This window comes from Montipora capricornis, chromosome 3 (assembly GCF_036669925.1).
Source record: "Montipora capricornis isolate CH-2021 chromosome 3, ASM3666992v2, whole genome shotgun sequence".
NCBI classification, from domain to species: Eukaryota; Metazoa; Cnidaria; class Anthozoa; order Scleractinia; family Acroporidae; genus Montipora; species Montipora capricornis.
The window spans coordinates 57,240,382-57,248,966 of record NC_090885.1 but is presented as its reverse complement, the minus strand read 5'-3'; the positions used below and the strand labels follow the sequence as shown (position 1 = coordinate 57,248,966).

Genomic DNA, 8,585 nt, shown 5'->3' with positions numbered 1-8,585 from the left:
TGAGGCTGATTCGTCTGTTAGCACGTCTTCAAGACGTGCTAACAGACGGATAAATCGTCTTAGACGGATGATTCGTCTCTAAATTTATATCTAGGCGGAAACGTAGACGGTGTTTTGACGAAGTTTCCACATGAGAGGGACTAGTTTCTATATTTTCCAGGGTTTCCTGGGATGCCTATTTCAAGATGGCGTAACGTGTAACGTATACGTAGACAAAATACTCGTCAAAATTCGTCTTTGGATTTATACTTAGACGAATTATCCGTCTGACGGATTATCCGTCTAGACGTGTGACATAAGACAGCGAAAAAGGAACGCATTAATTTTTTTTCTCGGAAATTGTAATGGTTATGATTAATTGGTAAAAGGACTGAGTGGAGTCCAATTCGGTATGTAATCATACTCTTGATTAAACAAATCGGACTCCCGCTACGCAGTCATCCGATTTTGTTAATCACTCGTATGATTACAGACCAAACTGGACTCCACTCAGTCCTATTACCATTATAAATCACACATTCATTTTCTAAATGAGGACAGATTGGATGTCCTGAGACATACATGGTGAGCCGGAGATATAAAGATAATGGATAACATGAGACAACAACCACAGAAACCTCACGCGACATTTTCTTCCGTTTTACACAACAAATATTCCCAGCCCTCACTGGAGTGAGTAAACAAAAACGATTCCTCGGCATCAGATAGAGACAGCACAACGTGTTGGTATGTTGTCATGATTTGGACTATTCAGGTTTTAGCACCGATTTCAAAATGGTTAGCCTTTCAGTGGTGGTGTAAGTACCACCGCTGCCCGTCGCTGCAGCAGCCTCGTGTCCTTATCCTTGTAATTAGATGTACTTTTCATGACAATAAGAACTGATTTTAATAAGAGTGATACCGGACTTGCACTTGCTTTCATAAAGAGCCAGAGTGAACTTGGAGTGTCCTAATAGATGATATGAAAGAAAGTTTCTAAATTAAACCTCTTTGACGCCAGTAAACTGTCATTCCGTGGCTTTTTACAATTCGTGACTTTTTAACAGCATTGTGTAAACTATGGATCACTGAGTGTTTTTGAAGTGGAAGTAGCCTTACATCATGAAACGTTACGCATCTGGGATCACGCATCTGTACACCAAAAAATACGACGTGAAGTGTTGTCGAGACGGGAAAAAAACGCTAGGAAGAAGTGCTAGTACATGAATTTTCTGAATGGAACGTGAGAATGACAAAAATTGGCTAGATTGTGAAAGATGGTAAAGGTGTATTTAACGAAAAATACATACCCGGTGTGTATTTTTCGTGAAATGCACCCAGCCAAAAAATATCCTTATCTTAAAGGACATTATATTTCCCATGAAGTTTTAAAAAGTTTTTGATTGAATTTCTACGTAAAAGAAAAAATGGCCGAAGTTTATCCGTAGACTTTCCGATTGTGCCGAAGCACATCTGATCAATAAGACTCCTGAAGACCTCAACCGACGATGACACAAAGTCCAACACAACACAATCTAAACTTTACTGTCTCGCAGCACTACAAATTAAAACTGATTCAAATAAAATGCTTACGGGTTTTGCGGGTCAGCAGCTTCTGTGGTTATTGGTGGTTCAAGGGTATCCTATAGAATTAAAAGGAAAAACTGCCAAAAACGCAAACAAGAATTTCGATTTGAAACGTGACCTGCCTTGTCCAAAGAACTTCACTACCGTTGGACTGCTTTTCTAGGGCTTAGGTTCAAAATCCCTGTCGGTCATGCGTTCGGGGTCTTTATATAATGGAAAAGAGGGTGCTACACTCACCATTTGTAACAACATGTGCAATTCACAATGGTCATAGCTATTACTCCTCTTGAATCAGGACGTCAAATGGTAGATAGTTGAACGAGAACATGGACGCTAGTCCAAAACGTATTCAAAGAGTAGAGAAAATAGTGCCTTCCCCGAATGCGGAGTTCTAAAGTTTGTGGACGGGAGAGTGGGGAGGGGGTAGGGGTAGGGGCATATCATGAATTGCCTCTATTTCATTTAATTGGAAAAGGTGACCACGGCAATTGGCTTACAAGTTATAAAACAGGGAGACTACCTGATGCATCTGAAACTGATTTTATCAAACGAGTTGATAAAGGTCGAATAACGACCGTGAAAGATTTGAAAAGCTGACGTTTCGAGCGTTAGGACCGTTAGCCCTTCGTCGGAGCGAATGGGCTTACGCTCGAAACGTCAGCTTTCCCGGCAAATCTTTCACGGTGGTTATTCGACCTTTATCAACTCGTTTGATAAAATCAATTTCTGTTTCAATCTCCCACCGACGCAGTACCACAGTTTCTTTAGAAACTAAAATTTTGTTACCTGATGCATCTGTTGAAGAGCAACTCTAAACCAGCTCTGAAGCAAACGAGGAAAGTTAGCGGTTCCAAATGACTCATCTACGTCGTTCAAAACCAAACCATGCGCTGCTGCCTCTGGGATTGTTCGAAATGCTCGCAAAAAATTGTTAGCCTGTTGAAAAGAACAAAACAAAAAATTGACCACGCGCTTTAATAGAAGGGTATTGCTACAATATGTGTGAAGAAAAAGTTGCTCATCTGATGCTTATCATGGACGCGACCAGAGTACAAAACACTGTGTTTCTCCAGACGTCTCTTTTTCTTTAGCGTTCGCTGGGCTAACGAGTACGGGAAAAGAGAGCTCTGACATTGGTCGAAAGTCACTTTGATCCAACCACCGTCCACAATCTTGGACGGCACTCTTCAAATCGCGCATGCCCCAAAATGTTTGCTGACTGTGACTTGAACCCGCTGTCTCCCGCGAATTCCTTTACAGTAATTCTGCTGTTTTTAAGTGAGCCCACACAACATGAAGTATCACGTGAGGATTCGGTCGCTAAGTAACCGACGCGCATGCTCAACACAATGAGTTTCGACCCTTGGCAGAAGTCTCTTTTCCCGTTCTCCTCAGCCATGCGAACGCAAAAGAAAAAAAAAACCTTCGCTAGCAGGGAAAACTTTGATAGCAGTTAAACCATGTTTAACCCCGAAGAGTCCGCCTTCCGAAACAAAAGGCACACAATTTGCTATCCGATTCTTGCAAAATCTCACTTGTGATAACGAACGTTTTCTTTCGTCGGCCGTGTGATAACTTGCCCATGGCCCTTAAACCTAAACTTGGGGTTCATTGAAAATCTTGAGGTCTGGGGACAACAAAGGCAACGAGCATATTGTATCTCGAATTCCCTTCTTGCCATAATTTGCAGTAGAAATCGGCAAGGCGTTGCTTGTCAGCAATTTTCACTTTATCGCAAAATGCTGATTGCGAGGACACGCAAGAGCCGAAAGGCAAACGTGTTGCACGTATTTCATAAGTTGGTGAGTTGTTTTAACTAGGTAAAACGCAGTTCGTACTTGCTACCAAACCAACAGCAATCGTTCTGTGAGACTTCGGTTCCAGCCATCTCCGTAAGACCTCCGCATACCTGGCAAGTTTGACCAGAGGACAAATCCAGCATATGAAACAGGAAGCCGAGTTCACAGGCCAAGCAAAACTCACGGTGACACAAGTGATTCTGAAAACCCACTCTGACAGGTTCCAAAAAATACAGCAGCTAGAAAGATGAAATGACCGTCGTCATCATCACAGTTTTGCTCGCAGCTTTCTTGCTGCTGCAAAACTAGGGATAGACAAAGTATCAGGCTTGTACGTCAATGCGAGCCCGTTGAAATATTCTTCCAACCAACTATGAATCAAATAGTCAATTTCCGAGTTCATGTCTGCCTCCTCTTCGAAGCGAGTCTAAGTGCGAAGTATAGGCCTTTTGCAACTAACGATCACATGGTACAAAATCCGCCATGCTGGAGGGCAAGTTCATTATTATTCCCCCACTGGGACACTAAAACAAAGAGATCTGAACCAGTCAAGCTTGACTTGCCTTTGTTTTAATGTCCCAGTGGGGGAATAATAATGAGCTTGCCCTCCAGCATGGCGGATTTTGTACTATGTGATCGTTAGTTGCAAAAGGCCTATTACTTCTACTTACCACATGAAAGAAAACTACTGATCATAAGAAAAACTTCGCACTTAGACTCGCTTTAAAAAGGAAGAAGAATGGAAATGGCCTGTTGAGGAGTAAGACACAAGGTATCAGTTGTTCCAATTTATGATGAGGAATGAAAATGACAGCGAAATGAGAAATGGGGGATGGCATCAAGGATGAGTGCGTTGGATAAGGAATGAAAGGGTGAAAAGTTAGGGTGAAGACAGGAATGAGAGGGCGAATGGGAACGTAAATATTTTGGGACGCATCCATTATCCTCTGCAGCTTTTTGCCGGACAATGGAAATAGCTGGTATCCAATTGGCTATGGGTTGAAATGTAGTAGAAGCCTGATATATACGTAAATTGGGAAGAACACTTCAATCATTATGGAACAATTTGGTTGATACTTGTTTGTTAAGTATACCTGTAGCATAGCATTGCAGTAAGCATTAGGAATGTGAGTTTCCAAGCCAGCGAATGATGTCCTATTGTAATGCTTGAAATCGAAGTCTTCAACACCTGAATTTACAAAACACAGCACTTTTTAGATAAACATTGGTGAAAACGACATCAAGTCTCCGTGTTGAGAGAAGTAGGTCAGGCAGATGTTGGATGGTGTTGGTAGTGCTGTGCAAGCGGATGTAACAACTCTGAACAATGTAAGGAAGTGCAGTGTATTATGGGAAGGAAACGACCCATAAGACTTTGTAAATTTACAATGTTAGGCTGCCGACATGCTTTTTCAACATATTAATGCGCTACTATCTCCATGGAGATCATATCTACTGTGTGTGCGTGGCCCCAACAATGTTGGAAGAACTGTGCAAACCGAACAACATTGTTGCACTAGGCTTCGGTGATCAAGGAACAAAAGAAACGTCGGTTGTTGTTGGCTCAAACGTTTGACCAGTTTCAAGTTTCGCGCAACAACTCCCACCAACGCAACAGGATGAGCAAAGGGACGCAACATGTAACACCCAACAATGTTGCGTCACTTTGCATGCGAAACCTCAAGTAAAATACTAAATTCGAAGGCCCCTTCTTTTGAGTTGACAACTGTGCAAGTCATGCAACTGTTTGGCCAAGTACGCAGGACTTATTTGTTCAATTGAGAGGGGCTATTAGAGAATGGGTTCAGAATACTGGTTAACTTGCTCGGAACACACCTTCATGTAAGATCAGTTTTAACATTGTTTCCGGGATCGGAAAGCGAGTAAAGCGCGCAAGCGCAAACGCAGAGTTGCTGTCCGGAGGAAGGCTTCGATCCGCGGTTTGCGTCTCAGCTCCACTGCTACACATTGCATGATCTTTACTAAAGCTCGTCACAGTGTTAGCCACTCAAAACTGTCTCTTAGCATTCCATGTTGGATGATATGGAGCAGCATTTTGTTGGGGGCACTTAAATGCGGGATTGTACAGCTGAATCCAGGACGTTTACGGGCACCCTAAGTAACCCAAAAAACCGTACACCAAATTCCTTGGGACAGCTATGCAAAACTTGTGATTACTGATGACTTCAGCATTCCTTTCAAAAGCAGTGCCATAGTTTGGCAGTTCCCACTCCCCCTTCCCCCCCCCCCCCCCCCGGCACCCACTACAATGTTGAAAGTCTGAAAAATTTATGGGTGCATTTTTACAGCATTGTGGGTGGGGTGGGCTGCACGAAAGATTGCATAGTTTTACTTGTTAACGTCAGCTTATTAGCAGCAGAGAGGCAATCTGAAGTACGGCCTTGGAAAAGTCTCTTTGTATCGAAAGTTCTTTACCTGTATTGTCACACTTGACCACTCATTTGGACTAAATAGCCAACAATAATGCTTCAAAAATAGGCAATTTTAAATTGAAATCCTCCATCTTTGTTTTTGTGTATGCAAACGAGGCTATGACGTACAACAGTCAAGGATTTCTCCGGTTAGCTAGATGTACTTGATGTAAACAGGCAGGAAGAGTGATACTTTGTAGACTTGAATCTTAATCCAGAGGGTAAATTGTATTGATATTGGCTCCACCATCAGAATAGATTTACCTCGTGGTCGTTAAGCAGGGTTTATATGTAAGTTATATGCACGAGTTTTACAAAGCGAAAGAGAGTTTGCAGTGCTATCCCGCGCTCATTGCTGTGAAATAAACGCCTGGAAATCGAGTTTAATCTGTCTACCGTGGTCTTCTACGAGACGTTGAAGTGGATCTATAAAGCTAATATAATTTAACTACATTTCAAGTCAAGTTTATTTTACTTCCTGGAAAAGCGCAAAACATTGAAAGTCGTCTATATATTGCTTAATTCAGTTTTCTGGCACCAATATAATGATATTTTGGACTGGTTGGCTGTGATTTTAGTATTAAGCGAATGTCATTAAGACCAATATTCATATACCTGAAAATTCCGCTTGAAGTCCTCCTTGGTAAGATGACAGATCCGAACAAACAATATAGCAGTCTGGTTTTCAGGTTTGAGGAGTCCATCCACGTTTTATTTTCGATGGCCAATTTTTCTTTTAATTGTCATTTTCCGGTGGAAGCTTCGGTTTTTTAAAATTTCTTTATGTGTTCTCAAGTCTAGACATGTGTCTAGTTTCATCTCCCTCGAAAGCGTACTTGGGCAGATCAAAACACACCCCAACAGCGGTAATTGTTACTGTGAAAAAGCCTTGCTATATGTCTTGAGCAAAAACTGAAGGTTTCGTCGTCTTATTCCAAATGCTTCCCCGAGTGAAAGCAAACAAATACGTTTGCTGAAGCATCAAAGACGGCTGTCGCAGAAGTAAGAAAGTGAATTAAAAAGAAGGAACGCTAGTGGAATATTTCTGTTTCGATTGTTCAAGATTGTTGTCTTGTTTGCATTTGCTCTGGCTTATTTTTGCCGCCTAGTTTGATTGATCAGAGGATCTACAAGTATTTAGTGACTTAAGTTTCTGTCGCATCTGTGGGCTACTTGGCCTACTACCTATTGAACAACAAAACCGTTTACAGCAGTTCATCCTACATTTGAATTTCTTGGAGCAGAAAGGTCACACAACGTTGAGAAAGAGATCGGGGAACGAAGAACTTGGTAAGGTCCAACACGTTTGTTGACTATTGCTACGTCATAACAAGCCATATCCAAGATAATAATAATAATAATAATAATAATAATAATAATAATAATAATAATAATAATAATAATAATAATAATAATAATACTTCATTTCTTTAAAAACGCATGTCACGCAAGTCTCAATGCTTTTTACAATACAGGTTTAAAATAAAAAAAATAATTTTTATTTATAAAATCAAAAAACATAAAAATATAGAAATCAAAAGGGTAATTTAAAATGATGAGTTTTTAAACTTCTTTTGAAGTCATCAAAGGAACTGTTGTTAAGTTTTATATTGTCAGGAAAACTTTTCCATAATTTTGCGGCTGCAACGCTGAACATTCGATCACCAAAACTGGATGTTCTTCATGTTAGGATCTTAAGAAGGCCGCTTTATTGCATGATCTCAGTCTACGTGCAGGAGTATATGGTATATGGTATATGTAGCTGGGAGAGATGCCATTTAGTGCTTTGTAGACAAGAAGAGCGATCTTAAACTTTATTCTTTGGTCAACGGATAACCAGTGGAGATTTCTTAGTATAGGCATCACATGTTCTATTCGCTTTGATCCAGTCAACAGCCTTGCGACCGCATTCTGTACACGTCGTAGATTTGCGATCTCGGTAACAGGCAAGCCGTAAAACATGTGCTCTCCAAGTCACGAAAGAGGCAGCTTCAAAGTGCTCTTGTCACATTTTAACAGGGAACTGGACAAAACCGGGATTATTTTCGAATTCCCGGGGAAAAGTTCTAGTACTTTAGACAAACTCCTTCTGGACCGTACTTTCCCTTTAAGCAGTTCGCTGTTGACCGTTATCTCGCGAGATTTTGGATTTTCATTGGCATATAGCAATTTAATGTCATCAGCAAAGAGAAAGAAGAAAATCTTTAAGAGGATTTGTGGACCGTACTGCGATTTCAATAGGATAAAAAAAGCACACTGGTTCCAAACCGAACGCGGTTCAAACCTTCCTATGATTTTAAGAGGGCTTGTGGACCGTACTGTGATTTCAATAGGATAAAAAAAGCACACTGGTTCCAAACCGAACGCGTTTTAAACCTTCCTATCTATGCTAATTTTTCTTAAAACAACTTTCTAAAAACGAGTCAAAACCAGGCATTGATTCTTAGTTTTGATTTAATCATATCACGAGGTCATGACCATGACGACCTGCTCATAACATTGTTTCAATATGCCCAGCCCGATTCATTCGATGCGTCTCCACTGGGCTGTTACTCTGCGGATTTTAGAAATGTCTTCCTTTCGGGTCGGCCGAGAGTTTAATCAACGCGTCGCCGAAGTTTTGACGAAAATAAGAGTAGCTATTTTAATAGCTACAGTCAACCGGAAATACACTTTAACAGATCTAAGTATGTCGCAACTCGCCCAATTCTTAAACAATACGATAAAACAGTATACCGGGTTTGGCCATTGTAGTAAGGATGTTCTAGTCGTCCAGCGCCATGATATA

General features: G+C 40.9%; 1 pseudogene; it reads right to left on the bottom strand.

Moving 5' to 3' along the window:
* Nucleotides 1-8,585, bottom strand: part of LOC138040632 (PAN2-PAN3 deadenylation complex catalytic subunit PAN2-like) — an 89,030-nt pseudogene that overhangs the window by 70,817 nt on the left and 9,628 nt on the right.